General features: G+C 39.6%; 1 protein-coding gene and 1 non-coding gene across 3 annotated transcripts in view; one reads left to right on the top strand and one right to left on the bottom strand.

Annotated features, from left to right (window-relative positions):
* LOC122812201 (transforming growth factor beta receptor type 3-like) overlaps positions 1-14,575 on the bottom strand; it is a 715,443-nt gene that overhangs the window by 598,779 nt on the left and 102,089 nt on the right. The window lies entirely within an intron of this gene.
* LOC122812534 lies at positions 9,415-9,520 on the top strand. The gene has a single exon (XR_006366513.1). It is a non-coding gene; the product is annotated as a U6 spliceosomal RNA (small nuclear RNA).

The following is a 14,575-nucleotide window of genomic DNA, read 5'->3' as shown; positions in this document are numbered from 1 at the left end:
CTCCTAAGAAGATGTGGTCATTTTTGAAGTTGTTAGTGTGGCTTATTAGTTATAGGTTCATAGGTGTGTACTAGGCTAATGGCCGTGGAGCCTTTACAAGCCTAGCCCATAAGATTACCCTGGCATCGTGCCACCCGACCTTAGTTCCCAGTGTCTCTGTCGAGTACAGCCACTGGAGTGATCCCCAGGATGAATTTTTTATTTCTCATCCACTCATCAAGATTTCGCTTGAAGAGGGCTAGTGATGTGCTCTGTTTGACATGAATAGGAAGTCTGTTCCATAGCATGGGCAGTCTCTGGGGTATGAACCTGTCCCTCCAGCATGTTCTGTTGATTGCAGTAATGAGGTTGAGGTCTCTGGAGTGTGTGGTGCGGAGGGATTGGGATTTCTTCAGATGTAACATTTCTAACAGGGCTGGGTCAGACATGGCTTTGTAAGTCAAACAGAGATCGCCTCTAAGTAGGCAATATGAGACAGAAAATAGAGTTTTTTGAGTCTGTCCATATAGGGCAAGTGTTTAAGGCCTATGATCCTCTTTGTGAGGTACTTTTGCAACCTCTCCAGTTGTTGCAGGTGTCTAGTGAGGTACATGCCAAATGGGACATTGTACTTGATGATTGGCCTAATGAAGGAAGAGTAGAGGGAGACAATGACCTCTTTCTTCCTGGATGCAAAACCCTTAGTAATGAGATGTGCCACATACAAAGACTTTCTGACCACAGTGGCAATGTGGTGGTCAAAGGAGAGGTTGCTGTCAACCTGTGTCCCCAGATCTCTTATAACGCCTTCAGTGTTCAGTGGGCTCCCATTGACGTGGTAATTAGTGGGAACTGAGCTTTTCCTAAAGGGGATGATGATGCATTTTTTGGCATTAAGGTCAAGACCATGGTTTCAACACCACTCATTGGTCTCAGTGAGGCCTTTCTGTAGGATGTCTACATCACTTGGGAGTTAATAATGGCGCCCAGCTTGCAGTCATCTGCGAATTTGTTCTGCCAGAGTCCCTCCGTGTTGACCTGGACTTCTGAGAAGTTGATGCCAAACAGGAGAGGACCCAGGACCGATCCCTGTGGGACTCCACTTGTGACCCGTCGGCAGCCTGGCTTGGAGTCCACTACTTTCACACTGTGAGTTCTGTCTGTGAGCCAGTTTGCAACCCACCTAGTGATATAAAGGTTGATGCCTAGTTTGGTGAGTTTAAGTAGTTTTTTCTGCTGGTAGATATAAAAAGGTCAGAAAAAAATGCAACTCCGATTTGATTTATTTATTTATTTATTTATTTAAAATTTGTTTACCGGGATGGTCAGACTGGACAAGTCCTTTTTCAGTGGAGGCCAGTGGACAAAAGCTCCACAACACGACAAAAAGTTTACAAAGGCGGCAATGACAGTGCATCAAGGTTCTATCATATCAGTTATACACAATAAGAAATAAAAAATTATACGACAGCAGTCTCTCAGAACATCAAGATTGTAACATATCAATTTGTGTGGTGGACCAGTGATATGGTAAGGCATTTATAGCAGAAGTAAGCTGAGTAACACCCCAAGTAGCAGTAGAAATGTAGTGAGGTGTATGCTCATACCAGAGACTGAAAGAAAATAATACTTTTCTTTGGGTGGGGAAAACACATTTTTGAAAAAATGGATTTGCTGTTTTTATTAGTTTTGTCCTGAATTCTTAGTTAGCCAAACTGTTTATAAATATTGGAAGAGAAGTACTGTGCTTGACATGTAAAGTTAGCAGGTAATCTACAAGTGTAGTACCTCGCAGGATGCGCAGTAGCAAAGCCTGCCCAAACAGACCTCCAGCCCTGTGGAGGCAGTAGCAGTATAAATATTCAATAGTGTGTGGACTGGAATGTAATTAATATTCAGCATCTGTGCCGAAAGCCACCCAAATGACATTCAATACCAAAAAATGAAATGTTTTTTTAGGGACAGAAAACCAAAATGCATGTTGTCAATCGGGCAGTGTTCACAACATTTCTCTAAACAATACTGTTACATTTACAGGTAGCAGCACTGTTGCACATGACTTGTGCTTGCAAAGAAGCAGGGGGTGTGGGGAGTGCAGCTCCCCCACAAAGGGGTGGAGGGGGGGCTTGCCCCCCTGAAAAAGGAGAAAAAGTTATAATTTCTATGAGGCTAGAGTTCATTGTGTGTCTGAATATTTACCAGTTTACACAATGTGACATGCGAATTAGCATGCCTGTCAGTCTTCCCACCCATTTGGCATGCCAATCAATGATGGCACGCCCAAAGCTGCGCAGAACTAAGTGCGAGGTACTACACTTGTAGATTACCAGTTAGTCTATTACATCAAATATTGAAACAATACTTATTTCATGACCTTTAATCATACTTTGACTTAGAAATGAGGTCCATTCACATCATGGTATTAGAGACCCAAAAGATTTGGAGAAATTAAAAAAGGGAGGCGTCCCTGGATTTTATCAGGGCTCATTGGTGTAGCATGTTTAGCACTAGAGAGTGCAGTGAGGACCGTTCTTTAATAACCATGAGGGGGATAAGTGGAGAAATTAAAAAGGATAGGCATCCCTGAATGTTATCAGGGTTCATTTGGTGTAGCATGTTTAGCTCTAGAGAGTGCAGTGAGGTCCCATTCTTTAATAAGTGGTAGAGGGTATTTCCTGGGGAGTAACTAGTCATCTTCAAGTCATATAGACTCTGTCTTCTGCTTGTACCTTATTGCTCTTGTGTAACATTTTTGAGTAAAGTTACTCTCTTCTGCTCTTTCATCTTGGACTTTGGTAACTATTTTAGCCAATAAAATGTTTCTGTCAAGGTTTTTCTCTCTGCACTATAAGGTTGAGAGGTATGCCTTCAGTTATAACTGAAATGTCATGAAATCACAAGAAATGAATGGCTTTTATTGCAGGTATTTTTCTATACATTAGACAGACTTTTTTGTTTCTAATTAGAACTAGCCAGTACAACTTTATAACTACATAAATAAGTAAACAGACATACATATTCTATGCAAAATTATAGTTTCATTTATTTTATAAAATAAATAAGCAAGCAGACACAGGTTCCATGTGAAGTCATAGTTTTATTTGACTGGTTCAGAACTATCATATCTGGGCATAAATGGATATTTCTGGTATAATGTAACAGGTTTACAGTGAAACAGTGTAAATTGCAAGTGTGATAGTTTGTTGCAAAGAGACAATTTGCTGATGAATCACAATGCAAGACATGTATAATATACACTCACTACTTTAGAACACCATTGCACATGAAACTAAAAAAATAAATTAAAATAGAGAGATCTTTCTATACTTAACATAGCCACTCTGCTAAATAACATATTTATATTTATACATTTTACAAATGTACATACATACAAATATTGGAGTCATAAGCAATAATACCATTCTTGCCTGCAAAGTTGTAGTTATGGTTAGACCTCATTTCCATTTCTTATATTTTTTCAGCTATTATGTTGCTTGAATTCCACTTCTGCATTTTGCGAAACTGTTTGACATTCTTTCAGAAAATAGCATAACTATTTATTCTGTTTACAATTATCTGTGTCTTTCTTGCACCATGGAGCTCATGTTGTGATTCAAAAGCATCTGTCAGCCTCCCACTTACATGGTTAGCAAGCTGAAATTAATAAGTAAACAAATACAGCTGAATAAAGAAATAAGGGAAACAAATTAAATGATTTCAAACTGAGGTTAAGTTTAATTCATGGTACTTTTGAAAGTACAGTGCACATCTATCTGCTGTTTTCATTACTTATTAAAATAAACATATGTCCCTATTTCTGGACCTTTGTCCCCCATTTTGTTGGGCTTTGGACAGATTTATTGCAGTATGAGGTTGACAGGTATGAATGTGTGTCCGTGGACACAATTTAAAGGTTGTCCCTGTTTTGGGGCCTTTGTCCTCCCATCATGTATGCTATGGCTTTGTCCAGATTTCTTGCACTAACAGGTGAAACGTATGATTTTGTAAAGTACCATACGGCACTTTTGTATTGCTTCCCATTGTGAAGCCTGCTTTCAGTGTCCACAGACACTGAAAGCAGGTAGAATGTGCCATACGGCACTTTGACAATGCAGGGTGTGTGTAACAATACCTGTCACACACCCCCTGCATTGCTTCCCATTGACAAGCTTGCTTTCAGTGTTCGTGGACACTGAAAGCAGGTGGAAAATGTCGTACAGCACTTTGACAATGCAGGGGATTTGTGACAATACCTGTCACACCCCCCCTACATTGCTTCCCATTAACAAGCCTGCTTTCAGTGTCTGTGGACACTGAAAGCAGGTAAAAAGTGCTGTACAGCATTTTGACAATGCAGGGTGTGTGTGACAATACCTGTTACACACCCCCTGCATTGCTTTCCATTGACAAGCCTGCTTTCAGTGTCCGCAGACACTGAAACTGATAGAAAGTGCTGTGCGGCACTTTGACAATGCAGGGGGTGTGTAACAATACCTGTCACACACCCCCTGCAGTGATTCCTATTGACAAGCCTGCTTTCAGTGTCCGTGGACACTGAAAGCAGGCACTTTCAAGAGTGCAGGGGGCGTGTTAGGTCTGCCAGCACCACTGACACATACCCCCTGCACTCTGAAAGTGCTCTTGTCTGAATAGCCATCAACAAAAGCGTGCCTTCATTAGTATGAATGGCGTGCTGCTGTTATGGCTATGCGGACATGGACACCATTCACTCCATGTAGGAATAACACTATTCCTACACGGAGTTTATTGAATCTTGGGGATAGTCTTCGTGAAGAGAAAAGCAGGGAGGAGGAAGGTAGATGAATTAGTAAATAAAATTGCCTCTGTTTGAAATGTAAAAGAAAATTAGCCAACAGTTAATTGAAAAAGAAATAGTGCATAGCTTCTTCCAGTTGGAGAAATTACTATTATATTTTCTTGATAACTTGCAAGAATTAATTTTTTTTTTATTGATGATGGAAAGTTTGGATATAGATGTAGCCTGTAATGAAGTTCATTCAGTAGTTGACGATGTGTTAACTAAGAAATGGCAATGGTTAAAAGGATTTGGTTTTCCGCATCTGTCTGTGAGTCCCATGGGCCTGCAATGGTCTCATATTGGTAAGCTCAGATTGAATTGAATTAAACTGGCAATCGTTTTCATTGTGGAATTTTCAAAGCTTCTGTATATGTGGGGAGAAGAAAAAAATGAACCTTTTTCATTAGACAAACAATCCTTTGTTGTACTACCACCATCTGATCCAATTTCTTTATTTTACACCATGGCCCCTTCCTGGTAATGTTGGATGCCATATTGGAAGGTTGTAAGTATGTAGTTATTACTTTGATATTGTGTTAGCTAACTGATACTAATGTACTGGAAATGCATGCTGAAGAGGTAAATGTTTCCCAGTTGCTGCCTGCAAAGTGTTATAGCTGATTTTCTGGCAAAATTTCAGTTTGACATAAAGTAGCAAAGCTGGTACTACAAGTTCTGCAATGAATCATTCCAACATTTAGTAACACAGTAACCATGGCTTGGCAATAACTTTGAACTGAGTTTATCCAGAATCACTGTGTGGCTTAGTTAGCCTTCAGCCTCTTATTGTTTATGCATTATCCAGGGTAACTTGCTCTTTCTTTATGTTTACTTTCTAGTAAATAGCTGAAATGCTAAAGAGTATTGTAGTTTCAGCTGACAGCCTTTAATTGATGTGTTATACCATTTCTGGGTTTGCCCTTCAGTTCACCACCTAAAAGTAATATTTTAACAACCTAAACTATTTCCTACTGTTTCTTTGCCATTTGCCAGGATTTCTCTTTAGATGTAAAACATTGTTCTTATAATTAGAAATGACCCAAGTGCAAATGCCATTGTCTAAATGTATTGCACATAGGAGTGCTTTTTGCTTTTGGTATTGCATAGAACACTTACCTCACCCATGTCATAACTAATTTATCTCTAAAGAGACTTCATTCAGCTTAAGCAGAGGGTAAGCTGGTCATGTTTGCTGCCTTTTCTTTAGACCTTCATTTAGTGGCTCAGTCATCCATTTCCAACTGATGGCTGACCATCATGCATAAGTGTGACATCACTAATCTTATGGCTGTTTCTTTGGTTGATGAGGTGCACCTCCATACTCTGCTCATGGTGTAAGTCATTACAGTCTACACTAATGCACCTCTACCACAGAAATCAGGTTAGTAAATCAGTGAGTGGAGAAAACACTTTTCAAACTAGCTAGATCCTATGAGACCAAATGTATTTTTTTTGGAAGATATATATGATATGATAAAACATGGTTTCACAAATCCCAAGCAAGATTTGAAGAAAAAAACACTATTTTATGACTGTGCAAGCAGTTTAGTTACCTTACTTTTAGATGAAACATTTGTTTCCTGCAGGCATATGTAAAAATCATTAATGACAGTAAAGTATTAAAGTATATAATGAAATAACTAAATTTGCACTTCCAACTGCAATATATTTTTAACCTTTTGTGCATAGTAAATCGAGTACTTCTTTGCAGCTTGGTTCAAACAACAAGGTTAATTTTTTTTCACCACTGTTATATTGTAACCCAAGTTCTTTGTAATTCAGTGATATTCTACTGCAGGGAAGTAACGATTTCTGTAATGTTCCAGTATATGTCCCCTCTTGATTTTGCATTTGTTCTTTGCCATCATATTCTGCAAAGTACATGAGAGAATGCTGGAGTACCAGTCCCATCCAGGGAATAATAATAGTAATAACAGTATCATTTTGCTGCTATCGTGTATTTTTTTAATTCTGCAACTGCTTTATAAGGTGAAATACTTTGGTCAGTGATGAGGCGTAGAGAGTACTGTCATCATTGTTGTTTTCTGCCTAGACGCTATATTTCACTGTCTGATCTAATCATTTTGGGTTTCTTTTAAGTTGCTTTGGCTGTTATCAGTGAATATTGTGTAACTCTCCTGAGTGTTGTGCATAAGTAAAAAACAGTAAAGAAAACATTATGTGAACCTGGACATGGTCTCCACAAATGCAATAGTAATGCAGCCAAATTCAATAGTAATTATTTTTAACTTATCTTTTCTTGATTGGCTATTACCACTAGGTTAGAGTTTTTTTTCCAGGTGAGAGTGGTATTTATCCAATTTGGCACAGGCATTATACAACTTCCCCTATCTTTTTTGATAGGTACCATGGGATATTTTACATCCACCTGATACAACCAGCTCAAGCAGATTGGAACTTGGTTTAACATGTCATCTGAATGATGGCACACTCAGGAGTGCAATACCCTCCCCCCCAATGCTGCATTGCATGAAGTGGGAATAGAACCCACAGCCTTCTGGTCTTCCAGAACCAAAGGTAAGGGTGCTACCTGCTGTGCCACTGACTGTGTCTATTGTGACTAAATGCACCAATTCTTTTCTTTAAATTTACTTTCCACGAATAAGCTGCTTGCAATGATATACACTCGAATTAAAAAAAATGTTCATACAAAACACACTGGCCTTGGGCAGCCCCCATGATATCAGTTTGAAATAGAGCCATTCATCAGCATATATTGCCTGACTGAATGAATTAACCTAGAATTAAGGTTTTGTCCTTGAATCACATAACTGAGGTTGTAATTGGTGTGGACGTATGCATGACTGTGCATCTCTTTATGTTTGTACTAACAGTAACCCTGCCCCTGCCAAAACTCCAGCCATATGCATTACTTTAAAAAAAAAGATTTCTTCACAGTGATACTGCACAAGACACTTGGACACATTTCATATACATAAGGACACACACAACACTAAAAATGTTCCCCTTGCCCAGCCCTTATTCTAACTCTAACCAGCAAACACATGCATACACGCACCAAACATGGCCTCAAGTTGAATACAAAAAATGCATCATCACCCCCCTTGAGGATAGTGATGTTACCACAAATTATCACATTAATAACAAAGTCTTAAGCACGCAATCAGTCATGAGGGATTTGGGCAACCAGATTGATAGCAACCTGACTTTTGACCACCATGTTGCTTCCAATGTACGGAAAGCTTTCTACATGGCCCACCTCATAAGTAAGGGTATCTTATCCAGGGACAAGGAGGTCATAACATCCCTTTATTCTTCTCTTATAAGGCCCATTATTGAGTACAATGCCCCATCTGGCATGTACTTCACAAAGCACATGCAGTAGCTGAGAGACCACAGAGGTTCCTCACCAGGAGAATCCAGAGCCTCAAAAATCTACCATACACAGATAGGCTAAAAGCCCTATCCCTCTACTCAGTTTCATACAGACTCCTCAGAGGTGACCTCTGTCTGGCATACAAGGTGATCATGGACCCCGCCTTGATGGGACTCCTGCATATCCACAAGTCAAGCTCCACTCGAGTAACCTGCACACGTGGCCTCAACCTGGTCTGTGACATCAACAGGACTTGTTGGCGGGACTGATTTGTGTCCCAGAGAATCCTCCATTTGTGGAATAGACTCCCTCTCCACGTCAAGCAGAGTACCTCTTTAGCCCTTTTTAAATGCAACCTGGATAACTGGATGGGAAATAGAAAATACATCCCTGGGATTCCACCTGTGTCCCTGCTGGACAGGGGATCGGGTGCTGATTTGTCTAAACATGGGCTAAACTCTTGGCTAGCCTTATAAGGGCCTCAGGGCCAATAGCCTAGTAACTTCCTAATGATCCTATGAACTCCCAAAACTGACCCATTTAACTACACAAATCACATTTGTAGATGCTTCCACTCAAAATCACACATGCACAACACAAACTATCCTCCTAGCTAGCCCTTACTGTAATACTAACCAGAAAACACATTCCTGCCTCAAAACCGATCCACTTGCCCGTTTTGGGGAAAAAAAAGATAACTTCTCACCAACACTGACATTTGGAAAACTGCATGTTCAGTAAAAACACTACACAATTCACTTGGTCAAGCAAAGAACATTTGCACACATGAACTGCAAACATGTATAGGCACGCGTTTGTATCCTGGTAAACTAAATGCTAATAGACTGGAAATATGTAGCAGTGGACTGCCATGCTAGCAATCATCCAGACACACATCTTCATGCATTTCACAATATTTCTACTTCTGCATTACAGAGCTATATGTAACTAAACCCCATTTTGTGTTATTAAAATGTAGGAAAATGAGCCTTCCACTATGTGGCTTTGGAACCATTTTTTAAAGTTTTGTGATTCAAGCAAAAGTTCATCCAAATTATTTATAGCTATGTAACCACCAAACACACACACACACACACACACACACACACACACACACACACACACACACACACACACACACACTCGCGCGTGCACATGTTTACTTCACACTCAAGAGGTACATGGTTTGCTTCCTTACAAAGGAAAATTAGGTAGGCATAAAATGGCCCACAATGGCAGCTTACCAATAATTGCTATTGTGCTTTCTTTGGCAGCACATATACTAAAATGAGAATGACATATTGAATATTAGCATGACCCAAAGCAAGGATGACATGCAAATTCAAGAAGCATTCCATGATTTGGATCTCTAACCATGTGAAACAGAGTTCCCCCTTAACCAAATTGTAAGTGTAACTTTGACAAATGGATGTGGAATAGAAAATTTATCCCTGGTTTGGCACCTATGTCTCTAATGGACACAGGCACCTGTAAATGGCTCATCTTCCAGGTCCCTATTTGTAAATGTTTCATCTCACAAGCCCCTGCTTATACTTATGAAGGTTACCAGCAACTGACAGAGATTTGGGATGCAATGCTAGGCTTAAAAAGGTCCTTGTGGTCATTAGCCTAGTACATACCCATGAAGCTATATGTATACACAGATAGATGTGTGTGTGTGTGTGTGTGTGTGTGTGTGTGTGTGTGTGTGTGTGTGTGTGTGTGTGTGTGTGTGTGTGTGTGTGTGTGTGTGTGTGTGTATTTATCTATCATTTGTTGATCACATTAGTCCCATTAGGCCAGTGAACTGTTTTCATGTGTGACTCAAGGTTTTATTCATACTAACTAATAGAAATTTGACCAGGGCAGCTGTGGAAATACCCTACACTTTTGAGTAACCCCAATGGAGTCTTTTACATCTACCAGTGCAACAACTCACTCAGGAAGATGAGCTCTTGATTTAAGATCTCATCCAAAACATAACACACACAGAACTGCATCACCCCCTTTACCTCATGCTACAGAGAGGTGTCAGGAATATAAAATTAATCCAAGTAACTGTGTTGGGAATACAACCTACTGTTTTCTGATCTGCCAGGATCAAAGATGAATATGCTGTCTGTTGAGCCACCGACACTCCCAATGCCTATGTATATTATATATGGAATATACACTCTTTTACTCATACCATATCTCTCTCTCACTATTTATATATACATATCTATATCCATCTATATCTATAAATATATGTATGTATATATATATATATATATATATATATGTATATATGTATATATATATATATATATATATATATATATATATAGATAGATAGATAGATATACATAGAGAGAAATACAAAATCATCAACCTCCTTTTCCCATTTACTACATGGGGTTGGGGCATTGTATTAACTGTAACCAACTATTTCTATTCAGTGCCTCTCAGACTTTCTTAAACAGTCGCATCTGATTCTCTTGCTTCCTCCTTGAATCTCAGTCTTCTTCTTTACTAAATCATTTCTGCCTTCTTGCCCATATACTTGAACCACTCTAATTTATTCTCTTTGACCCTCTCTGCAATTCAAGCTATTTTGACTTCTGCTCTGATGTTCTCATTTCTCTCTGTCCTAGTTTGACTTCTGCTCTGATGTTGTCATCTCTCTCTGTCCTAGTTTGACTTGTGCTCTGATGTTGTCATTTCTCTCTGTCCCATAGTGTGCACAACACTACTCATTCTAAGCACTTCATCCTCATCTCCTGTAGCTTCCTCAGCTGCTTTGACTTCACTCTACAAGTTTCAGTACCATTCAGAAGTAACAGTTATACCACTATTTTGTGCACCATATTTTCAGCTTCTTTGTCATTGTTTTATCACATGACTCTTGACAATGTGTGCCATTTGGCTGCATCCCCTCTGATTCTAACTTTGACTGCCTCATTGAGACATCTCTTCTCCTCAGCCACCTCTCCCAGATACTTGATTCTGTTAGTCTGTTCCAAATTTCCCCTTATATCTCAATTTCTATCTCAGTTTTCAGCTTCTTCTCATTTTCCACATTTGCTACCTTGATAATTGTCTTGTCTGTACTCAGTTTCATTCCCTAAGCCTAGAGTTTTGCATTTCAGTCATTTGCTAAAGTTCATTTTCAGAGTGTGAGTAATGCTACATCATCTGCATACAGAGATTTTTGATCTGTCCCCTCCAACCTGTTTGATAATATAGTCTGTGAACACTATGAACAGCAGTGTTCTCAGAGATTAACCCAGATACACACCCACTCTCACTGGGAAACCCTATCTGAGTCCAAACCCTGTATGTACTTATGTTACTGGGTCTTTGTTCATAGCCTGCACTAGTTCTACCAATGGTAGATATATAGATATAGATATATGTAGATTAAAATGTAGATATAAAATTTGAATCTAAGGATATAAGTTATCTCAGGCAATGTAAGAACTGCCTTATGATAACAGAAAATTCATTATTTTTATTAATAAGAACAATACTAGGCAAGAGATCACAGTGACCATAAGAGGCCTAGCCAAACATAACTTTAAGGAGACAAACTTGAAAGTTCTTGCCACCCTTTATAAGTACTTAATAGTGCACTCTTCCCAAATCAAGCAGTGCCATGCATGATACCCAGATGTATACATCTGTCTACCCAACCAGTCATCAAGATAAGCTTTAAAGGTTGACAAAGTGCTACTTTGCTTGATCCCCAGTGGTACTTTATTCCATAGGCTGGGAATATGTTGAGTTAGAAACCTACCTTCCACAAAGTCTTGTTTATTTATGATTGTAAATTTAGGTCCCATGTATTCTGTGCAGATACCCCATGTCCTCCCTGTGGTCATGTGGGTTTCCTCTGGGTGCTCCAGTTTACTCCCATATTCCAAAAACATGCAGTAGGGGGATTGAACACTCTAAATTGGCCATAGGTGCTAGTGTGTGTGTGTGTGTGTGTGTGTGTGTGTGTGTGTGTGTGTGTGTGTGTGTGTGTGAGTGAATGAGTGATATGGATGAACTACCACAGTAGGGCTAGCCACCTGGTGGTGTAAACCTTGGCTCAAGATGATTGTCACTGTTGAAAGTGATACCCTGACCCAATGTGCAAAATGGAAAAAAGGGGTTGAGGATGGTATGGGTGTTTATAGAGCATCTGGCTTTGCAAAGAAATAGAATATCATATAGGATTAGGTGTTTCACAGATCATATTAGATCACTGAAACGGCAGAATTTTGAATGATCTAATATCAAACCCAATATCGCAAACACTGAAAACAGTGAAGCTACGCCATTGTGGCTTCACTGTTTTCAGCGATGCGGTGAAAAGTTACGGGTTGGGTTAAGTTAAGTGTGTGATTATGCGGATGTTCAGGTTAGGGCGTGGGTTGGGTGAGTTAGGGATAGGGCATGGGTCAGGTAAGTGTGCGATTGTGACAGAATTTGGGGTTAGGGGCGGGTTAAGTGAGTTAGGGTTAGGGCATGGGTGAGGTGAGTGTGCGATAGTGAGAATTTGGGGTTAGGGACGGGTTAAGTGATTTAGGGTTAGGGCGTGGGTGAAGTTAGTGTAAGATAGTGAGAATTTGGGATTAGGGGCCGGTTAAGTGAGTTAGGGTTAGGGCGCGGGTGAGGTGAGTGTGCGATAGTGACGGACCTTAGGGTTAGGGTCCGGGTTAAGGTAAGTGGATAGATAGTAGTGTATGTGCAGTGTAGTGTAGGGTTAGATGTAACTTTTAAATGTATGTGTGTGGATTGCTGCTTTTTAGTGTGCTTGTGGTGTGTGTGTGTTTCTCGGAACAGCAAATTTTTTCCCTGGGAAAAATTTTGCTGTTTTGAGGTTTCTATATTGTTAGGGTTTGGGTTTTACAGTTCAACGTTACGGCATTCAATAATGAGCCATTTTGATGATCTGATATAGACCCATTTCACAGCTTGAAAGTGAGAAACAGGTCACCTTGTAATGGCCAGTAGGCTACTGAGCATAAGAAGATTTGTACTCCTCAGTCAGTATAGTTGAAGGGTTTAAGACCTTTCATTTTCTTGGTAAGAAATATTTGGGTCTGTCCATTTGAGCAGTATGCTTGGTTTGGTACATACCAAAAGATGAATTAAATTCAATGATGGTTTTAATAAGGGAAGAGTTCAATGATTTAGATTGCCTCTTTGGATCTTGAAACTATTCCCTTAGAAAGTAACTGACCCCCGAGACAGAAGTGCACTCCATCACCACAACACAACACCAACCCCAAAACACATAGCTCACCACCACAGTGCTCCCCTTAACCTAAGCCCTTAAGGCAAAGCACTTTGCCCAATGTACTACTCATAGGAGACTCAATTGTGAGGCACACTGATGTCCCACTCACTAGGCTGGACAACAAGAAGGTGACAGTCAGTCATGCAATTTGTTTCTTAAGGAATATAATGTTATGTAGTATTGAAATTTATTTTTGGACTTTTGTTTCCTACTTTAAATGTTGTTTGGGTGGGCAGTTATTTCTGGGTGTGGGTAGGGTTTTCCAACTTTTGGGATTTTTTATTTCATGTTTTTTCTCCACTAATCGGACTTGTTTTAGACTTCATTCTCATTTAACAGGATGTCATTCTGTGTGATTTTTTTTTTTGTACAAATTAGACTATTTGTTTATTTGAGTGTGTGTGTGTGTGTGTGTGTGTGTGTGTGTGTGTGTGTGTGTGTGTGTGTGTGTGTATACACATGTGTTATTTGAGATTAGTCGTGTCTTGTTTGTGGGTAGTGGTCAGGGGTATGGGTGCTGCTAGCTGTAGCTTCCTTAGATGATTCATTGCATGTTAAATCCACAGTAGAGAGTTAACAGGCCTACTGGAAAATAGGGCTACTATATATTAGTCCCCATTCACCTAGTTAGGGTTTCAAGGTTTCTCACACAGTTGGTTTACATAGTACAAAACGAGTTGAAATCAGAGACAATTAGCTTATGTAGCAGAAGACCTTGATGCAGGATTTTTCTTGTGTTTCTGTAATTTGAATATAGAATTTCATGTCTATGCTATAATTCATAGATTGCTGTGCATAAACAGCCTAAGTACATTTTGCAATGGTGCAAGTGATTATAATTTCGTTAATGTGTTCTTTTTTGTCATGCTATCCCCAGTGTTGCTGGCTTCCTTCTATTCACTGCTGTCAAGTAACACCATCTGTAGATAGTATATGTTTTGAGGGGTAGGGTAGTATTTTGAATCACTTTCAGTGCTTTGTGAGGTATGAACCAATCGAGGTATTGTTTTCAATGATTGGCCTAAAAAAGGATAAACACAGTAAGGGTATAATTTCATTGGAACTTGAGAAGATACCACAAAGGATAAGCTGTGTAAGGTAGAAGGTTGTGAGGGATTTTATCTGCGGTGACTTGCATGTGACTGAGTTCCAT

This window comes from Protopterus annectens, chromosome 9.part0 (genome assembly GCF_019279795.1).
Source record: "Protopterus annectens isolate FY-2018-M chromosome 9.part0, PAN1.0, whole genome shotgun sequence".
NCBI lineage: Eukaryota > Metazoa > Chordata > Ceratodontiformes > Protopteridae > Protopterus > Protopterus annectens.
Note: the sequence above shows the minus strand (reverse complement) of the source record. Positions and strands in the feature narration are given on the sequence as shown.